General features: G+C 41.9%; 1 pseudogene; it reads left to right on the forward strand.

The window, feature by feature from the left end:
- The first annotated feature begins 9,677 nt into the window (after positions 1 to 9,677).
- On the forward strand, positions 9,678 to 11,344 carry LOC125546828 (annotated as a pseudogene).
- The last annotated feature ends 772 nt before the right edge of the window (positions 11,345 to 12,116 follow it).

A 12,116-nucleotide genomic window follows, 5' to 3' on the forward strand; every position in this document is an offset into this window, starting at 1 on the left:
GCGATATCTCAGGAAGAGACCTCGGGTGGCGCTTCTTGATCTCCGGGAGTCTTCTGGGACAACGTATCAGTCCATCCCCAATGGCTACCGAGCCATGTTTCCTCCCATCACTAGATAGCATCACGAGCTCTGTATCAAAAGGACTCTAGCTTGGGCTGAAGTCATCCCCTTTTGTTGCCTTCCCAAAGTCTCTGTACCTCACGAGCTTGTTGTGGGAGGAGATGTTGGTGAAGCTCTCTGGGTGATCGAGGTCATCCTCAGAGAATGCCTTAGCCTTCTTGAACAGGACCATATGGGCCATGGCATAGAGGTCGTACAGCGGTGGCACTTCCTTCTTGTTGTGTTTGGCCTAAAAGAGAGGAACAACATATTAGTTAAGGCTGAAGCTAGCATGAAGAATTAAATTGCATGAATCGTTAAGGGTTGAAACCACATACCTAGTGATTCCCATACTCAAACAGGTTGGAGCTCCCTTGATGGTGTGGCACACCTCGCATTTGGGCACGCTTATCCCTGGCCTTGTTGTGTTCGGTTAGCCATTGGGGAGAGCACCACTCATCCACCAACGCCTCCCAACAGTCCATCATATCCGCACACCATCTCGGGGGCACCTAAGTTTGGCAAACAGAAATTTCAGCGCTATGCCTACAAATGAAATCAAGGAAACTAAGTACAAGGCCTCAAGAATAGGTAATTAACTTCATGTACTTCTCCTTACTCAGATACTTGCGGCGGCACTTCTTCTTGTCCCTCCTAATGTTAGTCGAGGCGTAGTAGTCTCGAACAGCCTGCACCCTAGCCTTGTGCCGTAAGTTCTGAAGTAGGCGCTTGCACTCGGCTTCGAGAACCCTAGCTTCCTCCGCCTCGTGTTCCTCAGCAACCCTGTAGAAGGCCTGCAATCAAACAAGACAACACTGATTGGTACAATCACTAGGTAATGTTGATTTTTAATTATGTAAAGGAGAAATTACCCAAAACCGCCACCTCACAATGTCGGCCACCGTCTCGCACAATACACCATCGATCCTCTCCTTTGGCGGGGCCCGGGCAGCTATGTACAGCTCCCAGCTCAGTGCTAGCTGTTGAACCTGACCCTCACCGGGCAACGTGACCCACCCCGAGAAGTGGTGCCGGCAAAGTACACCAAGGACCTGGTTGGGCCTACGAACACCATCGGCGTATATCCAACCCTTGTAGTATGACAAGGCCAACAAATTAGATATTAATTTGAAGAAACATGAAGGACAAAGGTTAAAAAAGAGTAAATGCACTTACTTCTCCCCGTTAGGATCAATCAAATACCTCTGATCGCGGGTTGTCGGCACAGTCGGGAGCTTCGTACCACCACGCTGGTAGAACTTCTTGCCCTGCACAACCAGCTCACCCTCGCTAAAACTATCACCAGATTAGCTGGTGTCCTCACCATCAGCATGGCCACTAGTCTCCGGAGTCACATGGGGACGAAGTCTCCGGGACCTGAGTCTCCTGGGACAAAGACTCTGGGGCCCGAGTCTCCTGGGACGAAGGCTCGGCGACACGAGGCTCGTCGGCCCAAGGCTCGTGGACCGGAGTCTGAGACGGGTCCAAGTCTGACGGGTCCACCTAAGACGGAGCACTCCGATGGTCCGGAGAAACAACTGGGGGTGGCGGCGAGGAAGGCACAACAGGCTTCCCACCTGTTGCGCCACCACGTCCACCTCTAGGTGCACCACCCCTCTTCGTCTTCCCCCGTCCTCTCCCGGCTGAAGAAGAAGCGCCCGCCGGTGTGTGCATGATGTCTACCAGCACTCTCCGAAGGTGCTGGGGTGCAATAACAACACCCCTCCCAACACACGCTGAGGAAGAAGGAGGGTCGGAGCACTCTTGACCTACGCCCACCATCTGTCAACACCTGCAATGTGAAAGAGTAAACAAAATTAGTACAACATAAACATAATAACAAATTTAAGTGGGTGAAAACAACACCTAAAAAAATTAACTAACTAATTAACTAAGTAATTAACCTAAAAATAACTAACTAACTAACTAATTAAAGGCTTTTTCTTCATGCCAGAAATGGTCTTTAATAGGTTAAAATTATTTTAGTGTTTCAAAAACATTTGAGATAATTTAGGGAAGCTCATTGGACATATATTGTCCATATATAAGAGTTTCAACACATGGTCATGTTCAAAATATTGGTCAAATCCATCAAAAACCCTTTTATGATATTTCAAGCTTTTGGAATATTTACATAGGAAATATTCTATATAAATTCCAAGAAAATTCTAGCATGTAAAAATGCCATATTTGGTTATCTTGCCAAGTATCATCTCTTGGAGAACAAGATGACATCACCAAAACCACTCAAAATAATTAACCTAACTAACCTAGGAACTAACCTAACTAACCTAGTCTAAAGAAGACTAACCTAACTAACCTAGAAAATCAAACTAACCTAACTAATATTACTAACTAAGCTAATTCCTCTTTTCTTCTCATCTTCTCCTCTTTTTCTTCTTCTTATTCTTCTCCTTCTCCTCCTCCTCCTCCTCCTCCTCCTCCTCTTCTTCTTCTTCTTCTTCCTCTTCCTCTTTTCCTTCTTCTTCTTCTTCTTCTTCTTCTTCCCCCTTCTACTTATTCTCCTTTTCTTCATCTTTTTCACTTCCTTTAATTATGACTATTTAACTAAAACCTAACACTAATCTAATATAATATAATCTAATATAGCTAACTATGTATCTAATATATCTATTATCTAAAACAGAAAAGAAAAACAGAACTCCTCCTCCTCTTCTCTTTTTCTTATTTTTCTTCTCCCTTCTTTTACATTTCCTCTTTTATTGTCATCTTCTCCTCTTTTTCTTCTCCTCCTCCTCCCCCTCCTCCTCCTCTTCTTCTTCTTCCCCCTTCTACTTATTCTACTTTTCTTCTTCTTTTTTCATCTTTTTTTACTTCCTTTAATTATGACTATTTAACTAAAACATAACACTAATCTAGTCTAATCTAGATAACTATATAACCTAAACTAATTAAACCTAAACCTAAAGTAAATAACCTAAACTAAATAAACTAAATAACCTAAACTAACTAAAATGAAAAAACTTAAACTAAAAAACCTAAACTAAACAAAAAGAAAAACAGAAAAGAAAATAGGGGTTGGTAAGGGCTCACCGTGGGGGCGGTGATGGGTCGTGGAGGGGGCGGCGACGGGCGGCGCTCCTTAGGGGGCGGTCGACCCGTGGTTGCGGCGGGGAGGCGGTGGCGGGGAGGCTCGGGAGGGGGTGGGGAGGTAGGGAGGGGGCGACGATGGCACGGGGTGGCACGAGAGGGAGGAAGAAAGAGGAGAGGAGACAAAGAGAGAGGGTCATGGCGGGGGCGCGGCCGTTAAGTTAATTTGGAAGCTTTGTTGTCCGCCCCACATTTGCCGTTTGCTAGCGCACTTCAAAGAAAGCTTTGCCGTCAGCTAGCGGACGACAAAGAGGGGCCCCGTTAGGGGTTGGCAGACAGTGGACCAAACCCCCTCTTTGCCGTCCGCTAGCAGACCGCAAAACTACTTTGCCGTCTGCTAGCGGACGGCAAAGATATGGCTCATGGCAAAGCCAGCCTTTGCCATCCGCTGCCTCTGTGCCGTCCGCTTTTTGGTGGCTGATGGCAAAGGAATTTTAGAGAAGTCTTTAATAATTCTCCTATAGAAACCAGCATGACCAAGGAAACTACGAATACCTTTGATATCTTTAGGTCATGGCATTTTCTCAATTGCAGAAACTTTACCTTTATCCACCTCAATACCTTGTTCCAATATTTTATGTCCCAAGACAATACCTTCATTAACCATAAAGTGGCACTTCTTCCAATTCAAGACAAGATTAGTTTGCTCGCATCTCTGCAAAACTCGATCAAGGTTGAGTAAGCAATCATCAAAAGAAATTCCATAAACAGAAATATCATCCATGAAAACCTCAACAATCTTTTCACAAAAATCAGATAATATGGCAGTCATACATCTTTGAAAGGTAGCAAGTGCATCGCATATACCAAATGGCATTCGTCTGTAAGCATAAGTTCCAAAAGGACAAGTAAAGATGGTTTTCTCTTGATCAGGTTGTGAGACAGGTATTTGATAAAAGCCCAGAATATCCATCGAGGAAAGAAAAGTGTGCGTGCTTAGATAGTCTTTCTAACATTTGATCAATGAAAGGCAGAGGGTAATGATCTTTTCTAGTAGCTTTATTTAATTATCTAAAATCAATTGCCATTCTATAAGCAGTGACAATTCTTTGTGGAATAATTTCATTTTTATCATTAGAAACAACAATAATACCTACCTTCTTCGGGACACAATGAACGGGGCATACCCATCTACTATTAGCTATAGGATAGATTATACCTGCTCCCAGAAGCTTCCATATTTCAGTTCTTACCACTTCTTTCATTTTAGGATTTAAACATCATTGGTGATCAACGACAGGTTTAGCATCAGGTTCCATATTAATCTTGTGCTGACAGAGAGCGGGACTAATTCCCTTAAGATCGTCAAGAGTATATCCAATAGTAGCACAGTGCTTCTTTAGAATTTTCAATAATCTTTCTTCCTCATGTTCTGAAAGGTTAGAACTAATAATAATAGTATATATCTTTTTCTCATCAAGATAAGCATATTTCAAAGTGTTTGGAAATTGTTTTAATTCAAACATAGGATCACCTTTAGGTGGAGGAGGACCTCCTAGAGTTTCAGTATGCGAATTGTGTTTAAGCAGAGGTTGTTGTTCAAAGAAAATTTTATCTATCTCATCTTTCATGCATATGCATATCATTTTCATGGTCTAGCAAATATTGTTCTAGTGGATAAGTAGGAGGCACGACAATAGAAGTAAGACCAATTATTTCATCCTTATTAGGAAATTCTTTCTTATGATGTTTTCTATTGAATTTAGAAAAATCAAACTCATGAAACTCATCACCAAAACTAACACTGACGCTTTGTTTCTCACAATCTATTTTAACATTAACGTGTTCAAGAAAGGTCTACCAAAGATAATGGGACAAAAGTCATGTTGTAGGGAACCAAGAACTAGAAAATCAGTAGGATATTTTATTTTTCCACACAAGACTTCGACATCTGTAACAATCCCAAGTGGTGTCATGGTGTCTCTATTAGCAAGTTTAATAGTAACATCTATGTCTTCTATTTCAGCGGGTGCTATATCATTCATAATTTCTTGGTATAAGGTAAAAGGAATAGCACTTACGCTAGCACCTAAGTCACATAAACCATGATAAAAGTGATCTCCTATTTTGACTGAGACAACAGGCATGCCGACAACGGGTCTATGTTTATCTTTCTCATCGGGTTTAGCAATTCTAGCAGCTTCATTACAGAAGTAAATAACATGCCCATCTATATCTTCTACTAAGAGATCTTTAACCATAGCAAAGCTAGGTTCTACTTTGATTTGTCCAGCGGGTTTAGGCGCTCTAATATAACTTTTATTGACCATGGTTGAAACCTTACCATGTTCCTTTATCCTAACAAGGAAAGGTGGTTATTCAATATAAGCAGTAGGAACAACTGGATCAACATTATAAATAATATTTTCATCTTTAGCTATTACCAGTTCTTTAGTTTCTTCTTTAATAGGTGGATGATATTTAAACCACTTCTCTTCAGGGAGATCAACATGAGTAGCAAATGATTCACAAAAGGAGGCTACTATCTCAGAGTTAAGTCCATATTTGGTGCTAAACTTTTGAAAAGCATCGATATTCATAAAAGATTTAAGACAATCAAACTTAAGCTTAATACCAGACTCTTTACCTTCGTCGAGTTCCCAATCTTCATGGTTGCGTTTAATTCTTTCCCAAAGATCCCACATGAATCCAATAGTCTTCTTCATAAAGGAACCCGTACTAGAAGTATCAAGCATGGATTGATCATCACGAGAAAGCCGAGCATTAAAATTTTGACTGATAATCTCTCTTGATAGCTCGTGATTGGGGCATGAATGTAACATTGACTTAAGCCTCCCCCAAGCTAGAGCGATACTTTCTCCTTCAAGAGGCCAAAAATTATATATATAATTTCGATCGCGATGAACTAGATGCATAGGATAATCTTTTTGGCGAAATTCCAATTTCAATCGATTCCAATTCCAAGATCCAACATCATGGCATAGCCTATACCATGTCAATGCTTTTCCATTCAAAGATAAAGGGAAAACTTTCTTCTTAGCTTCATCTCCGGGTAAACGTGCAAGCTTAAATAATCCACACATATATCAAGTGCATATCAGGATGTTCAGTTCCATCTCCTGCATAAGGATTAGCTAGCAGTTGTTCTATCATACCTGCAGGAATTTCATAACCAATATTTTCAGTAGGTGCAATAGGTTGAGGGGTAACTAATTGTGGTTCTGGTCGAGGTGAAGATACCCTGAACAAACCCCTCAAAGGATTGTTCTCCATAGTAACAAGTGAAAATAAATTTCAGCACGTAGTAATAATTTTTCCTTATCAATTTCCACTTACCAAGAGTGCTTCACTCCTCGGGAACGGCGCCAGAAAAGAGCCTTGACGACCCAAAATTATAGGGGATCAATCGTAGTCCTTTCGATAAGTAGGAGTGTCGAACCCAACGAGGAGTAGAAGGAAATGACAAGCGGTTTTTAGCAAGGTATTCTCTGCAAGCACTGAAATTATAAGTAACGAGTAGTTTAATAGCAAGATAATTTGTAACGAGCAAGTAACGGTAACGAAAAATAATATGTAGCAAGGTAGCCCAATCCTTTTGTGGCAAAGGACAATCAAAACGGTCTCTGATGATAGGTAAAGCATTCTTGAGGGTACACAGGAATTTCATCTAGTCACTTTCATCATATTGGTTTGATTCGTGTTTGCTACTTTGATAATTTGATATGTGGGTGGACCGGTGCTTAGGTGTTGTTCTTACTTTTACAAACCTCCTACTTATGATTAACCCCCTTGCAAGCATCCACAACTACGAGAAAAGTATTAAGATAAAATCTAACCATAGCATTAAAGTTTTGGATCCAAATGAGTCCCTTACGAAGTAGCGCATAAACTAGGGACACCACTAAGGGGATCACAACATACATACCATCAAAATATGAACACATATTAAGTTCACATGATTACTTGCAACAAGATTTCTCCCGTGACCTCAAGAACAAAAGTAAATACTCACAAATGATAATCATGCTCAAGATCATAGGGTTATTGAATAGCATAATGGATCTGAAAATATAATATTCCACCAAATAAACTATATAGTAATCAACTACAAGATGTAATCAACACTACTAGTCACCAACAAGCACCAATCTAAAGTTCTGGTATAAAGATTGAACACAAGAGATGAACTAGGGTTTGAGAGGAGATGGTGCTGTAGAAGATGTTGATGGAGATTGCCCTCCCCAAGATGGGAGAGTTGTTGGTGATGATGATCACGATGATTTCCCTCTCGGGAGGGAGTTCCCCCGGTGGAATCGCTCCGCTGGAGGGCAAAAGTGCTCCTGCCCAAGTTCCGCCTCGAGACGGCGACACTTCATCCCAAAAGCCATCCCCTTATTTTTCTAGGTCAAAATGACTTATAGACCAGAAGAGGTCCACCAGAGGTGGGCCGTGATAACCCACAAGTATAGGGGATCAATTGTAGCCTCTTCCGATAAGTAAGAGTGTCGAACCCAACGAGGAGCTAAAGGCAGAACAAATATTCCCTCAAGTTCTATCGACCACCGATACAACTCTACGCACGCTTGACGTTCGCTTTACCTAGAGCAAGTATGGAACTAGAAGTACTTTGTAGGTGTTTTTGGATAGGTTTGCAAGATAATAAAGATTACGTAAATAAAAATTAGGGGATGTTTAGATAAAGACACAACTAAGTAATTTTTAGTAAAGAGCTTTTTGTTACGAGAAAGTTATTTGTCCCTAGAAAATCGATAACTAGACCGGTAATCATTATTGCAATTTTATATGAGGGAGAGGCATAAGCTAACATACTTTATCTACTTGGATCATATGCACTTATGATTGGAACTCTAGCAAGCATCCGCAACTACTAAAGATCATTAAGGTAAAACCCAACCATAGCATTAAAGCATCAAGTCCTCTTTATCCCATACGCAACAACCCCCTTACTCTGGTTTGTGTTTCAGTCACTCACGCAACCCACTATAAGCAAATCATGAACGTATTGTAACACCCTATAGCGGGGATCCCTCACGCTTGCGCGACATGGAGAGCACCATAGGACAGCACCAATAATAAAACATGCAACTCAAACTAATCTTGATCATCAAATAGCCCGTAGGACAAAATGGATCTACTCAAACATCATAGGATAGCCATACATCATTGGGAAAAAATATATAGCGTTGAGCACCATGTTTAAGTAGAGATTACATAGGGTAAGAGAGAGGTTACACCGCTGCATAGAGGGGGGAAGATTTGGTGATGATGGTGGTGAAGATTGCGGTGATGATGATGGCCACAGCAGCGTTCTGGCGCCACCGGAAGAGAAGGGGAGAGGGGGGCCCCTTCGTCTTCTTCTTCCTTGACCTCCTCCCTAGATGGGAGAATGGTTTCCCCTCTGGTCCTTGGCCTCCATGGCATGGGAGGGGCGAGAGCCGCTCTGAGATTGGATCTGTCTCTATGTCTCTCTCTGTTTCTGCGTTCTCGGATTCTACCCTTTCACCGTTTCTTATATTCCCGGAGATCCATAACTCCGATTGGGCTAAAATTTTAACACGATCTCTATCCAGATATTAGCTTTCTTGCGGCGAAAGAAGGGCATCAACCGCCTTACGGGGTGGCCATGAGGGTCAGGGGCACGCCCCCTGCCACGTGGCCCCCTCGAGCATCGTCTCGCGTGGATTTTTCTTCCCAAAAATCACAAATATTCCAAAAAAATCTCCGTCAGTTTTTATCCCGTTTGGACTCCGTTTGATATGTATATTCTGTGAAACAAAAAACATGCAACAATCAGGAACTGGCACTCGGCACTGGCTCAATATGTTAGTCCCAAAAATAGTATAAAACGTTGCCAAAAGTATATGAAAGTTGTAGAATATTGGCATGGAACAACCAAAAATTATAGATACAACGGAGACGTATCAGGCCAAGGAGGGCACAACCCACCAGGGCACACCTGGGCTCCCTGGTGCGCCCAGGTGGGTGTGCCCACCTGGTGGGCCCCATCTAGTAGTTATTTGCTCCAATAACTCTTATATATTCCATAAAAGATCTCTGTGAAGTTTCAGCTCATTTGGAGATGTGCAGAATAGGTGGCCTGACGTAGCTTTTTCAGGTCTAGAATTCCAGCTGCTGGTATTCTCCCTCTTTGTGTGAACCTTGCATATTATGAGAGGAAAGGCATTAGAATTACTCCAAAAAGCATTATTATGCATAAAACATCATAAATAACAGTAGGAAAACATGATGCAAAAATGGACGTATCATCTGCAAATATCCAAGTCACCCAAATCCCTGCCATTTCCAAGGAAATCAAGGAAGTGAGGGTGGAGCAAGTCCCAACAAGTGACTTTGGGGCGCATGATGGGGTCTTGCTAATGATCCAAGACAAGCCTAGTGACCGGGAATAGGACAAGGTCGTGTTCCATTTGGGTGTAAGAAAATCGAGACAATGGGACGAGAGCCACTCAGGGTCATTCTGTTACATGGACAAGGATGTAGGCTTTCAATCAGTTGAAGAAGGAGGGTCAGGAACTTTTCGACAAGCTTCAACTCATGAGATAACCTCCCCTTCACCTTTGGTTGGCTTGCCAGAGTTCTCCTACCTTGGATGGGGTCATTGGTTTACTTTGAGGGATTTGGAACTTGCCACTAACTGTTTTTGCAAGATAACATTATTGGTGAGGGTGGATATGGTGTAGTTTATCACGGCGAGATCGTCAATGGAACTGTTGTTGCTGTCAAAAAGCTTCTCAATAACCTGTAAGACTTGCCTTATCACAATTTTACATTTCCCATATATGTTCCTTCATAATAGAACATCCTGCTTTATATTGAACCAAATGATGTTTTTCATCTTGCAGAGGGCAAGCTGAGAAGGAATTCAGAGTAGAAGTTGAAGCTATTGGTCATGTTCGCCACAAGAACTTAGTCCGTCTTCTTAGTTACTACGTGGAGGGTACTCAGAGGAACTTGTACCATATTTCACTGTCATATTCATGTTATACCTATGTTATCATTGATTACATATCACATTCATAAAAGAAAAAGTTGGTTACATATCCTAGATACATGTATTACCAAGCACATGATCGTATGGAATTTTGTTGCATCATTCCTTACTTCAAGTGACCTTTTCAAGATACTTGTCTATGAATATAGAGTAATGGGAACCTAGAGCAATGGCTTCATGGAGCTATGAGTCATCGGGGCTCCCTTACATGGGAGGCCCGCATCAAGATTGGGACAGCTAAAGCGTGAGTTCTCCCTAGAATGCCCTTTATTTCTACTAATGCCGTGTCATCTATTCTTTATCTTGCCAATTGGATAATGCAATCATAAAGGTCCCAAAATTGCATCATATTTCTACCTGGAACTAATTCCACATTAAATAATAATTGCTCTATAACATATTGTCATTCATGATGGAAGTGAGGCTTAAGCTGAACGAATTCCTAATACCATGTCTATGCTATGTAACACTTCAATTCAATACTTTCATTCAATTAATTGCAGGCTTGCTTACTTGCATGAGGCAATTGAATTGAAAGTCGCACCGTGGTATCAAATCTAGCACTATTTTGCTTCATGACGATTTTGACACAAAAATATTAGAGTTTGGTTTAGCAAGCTTCTTGGTGCCGGCAAGAGTCATGTAACTACTCGGGTTATGGAAACCTTTGGGTATGTTGGGCAACTAATGAGCTAGATTACAGTTACACTATGTTAGTGGTGGTTAATAATGTGTTGCATTTACTCATTGCAGTTATGTGGCACCAGAATATGCAAACATTGGACTATGAATGAGAAAAGTGACATTTACAACTTTGCAGTTTTTATTCTAGAGGCAATTACAAGGAGGGATCCTGTTGACTATGGTCGCTCGACAAATGAGGTATTTGCGAGTTGTCAAAACTGTTTGTTAGATGCATTCTGCTTGTTTGTAATACCATCAAGTGGCAAGATATGATTAGGACGATTACATTAGGATGCTTCTTATCTCAAGTTGAATCCTACTCAAAGTTTAATTTGTGTCTAATAGGACATGGAATGCTCAGAGATGACTTCAAAAATATTATGTACATGCAGTTGTGTTCTGTGTCATTTTAACTTCCTATATTAACATTAGTCAACAGTAGAGTGGTTGCACTAGTATTGTTCTGGTCTTTTCATTGACATAATGTAATCTACCGCTGCTTTAAATTAAATAATTGGCACCAGGGCATTAGAGCCCCGAGCTTTGTTATTTGCATAGATGGCATCTGAATGTAATCTGCCGCTGCTTCAAAATAAATAATTGGCAACAGGGCCTTAGAGCCCCTAGCTTTGTTATTTCCATAGCTGGCATCTGAACTTGAGCATTGTCTAACTAAGGAATGTGACATTCCAACCAAAATTGTGCCTGAGTAGGAAAATCTAGGCATTGATAGAGGTAATTACGCAAAACCTCCACATTTGGGGCTAGGGTAATTACACAATTGGGAAAATCACAAATAACCACCAGTTTTGAGGCATATGAGTAACAAATAGCGGGTTGCCACTGTGCTGGGATGGGCCTCCTGTGCTTGGAAAAAGGTTGCCACTGTGCACACGGCCATGCTCCCATGCCATCCTCAACAGCGGGAGGGCCACGGCTATGGCGATCTTCATTCTCTGTATCACCACAGCAGGACAGTAGCACTGCCACACCAAGCCCGAGACCGTGTCGACCACTGCATGGTCGTGGCGAGACGGTGATGGCGGCCATGTATCATTGGGTCCTGGTTGGTTTGGGTCTGGGTGTTGCGCGTCGCTCGGCATCAATCTCACCATCTGGTTCGCTGGTGCTGCAGACCTTGATGGTCGTGTCATGTGAAGTCGCAACATCATCGCCAATAGGCCAATTAAAAAAGAAGCGCCAATAGGCCGCCCGTAAGTAGTTCCAT

Source organism: Triticum urartu, chromosome 3 (genome assembly GCF_003073215.2).
Source record: "Triticum urartu cultivar G1812 chromosome 3, Tu2.1, whole genome shotgun sequence".
NCBI lineage: Eukaryota > Viridiplantae > Streptophyta > Magnoliopsida > Poales > Poaceae > Triticum > Triticum urartu.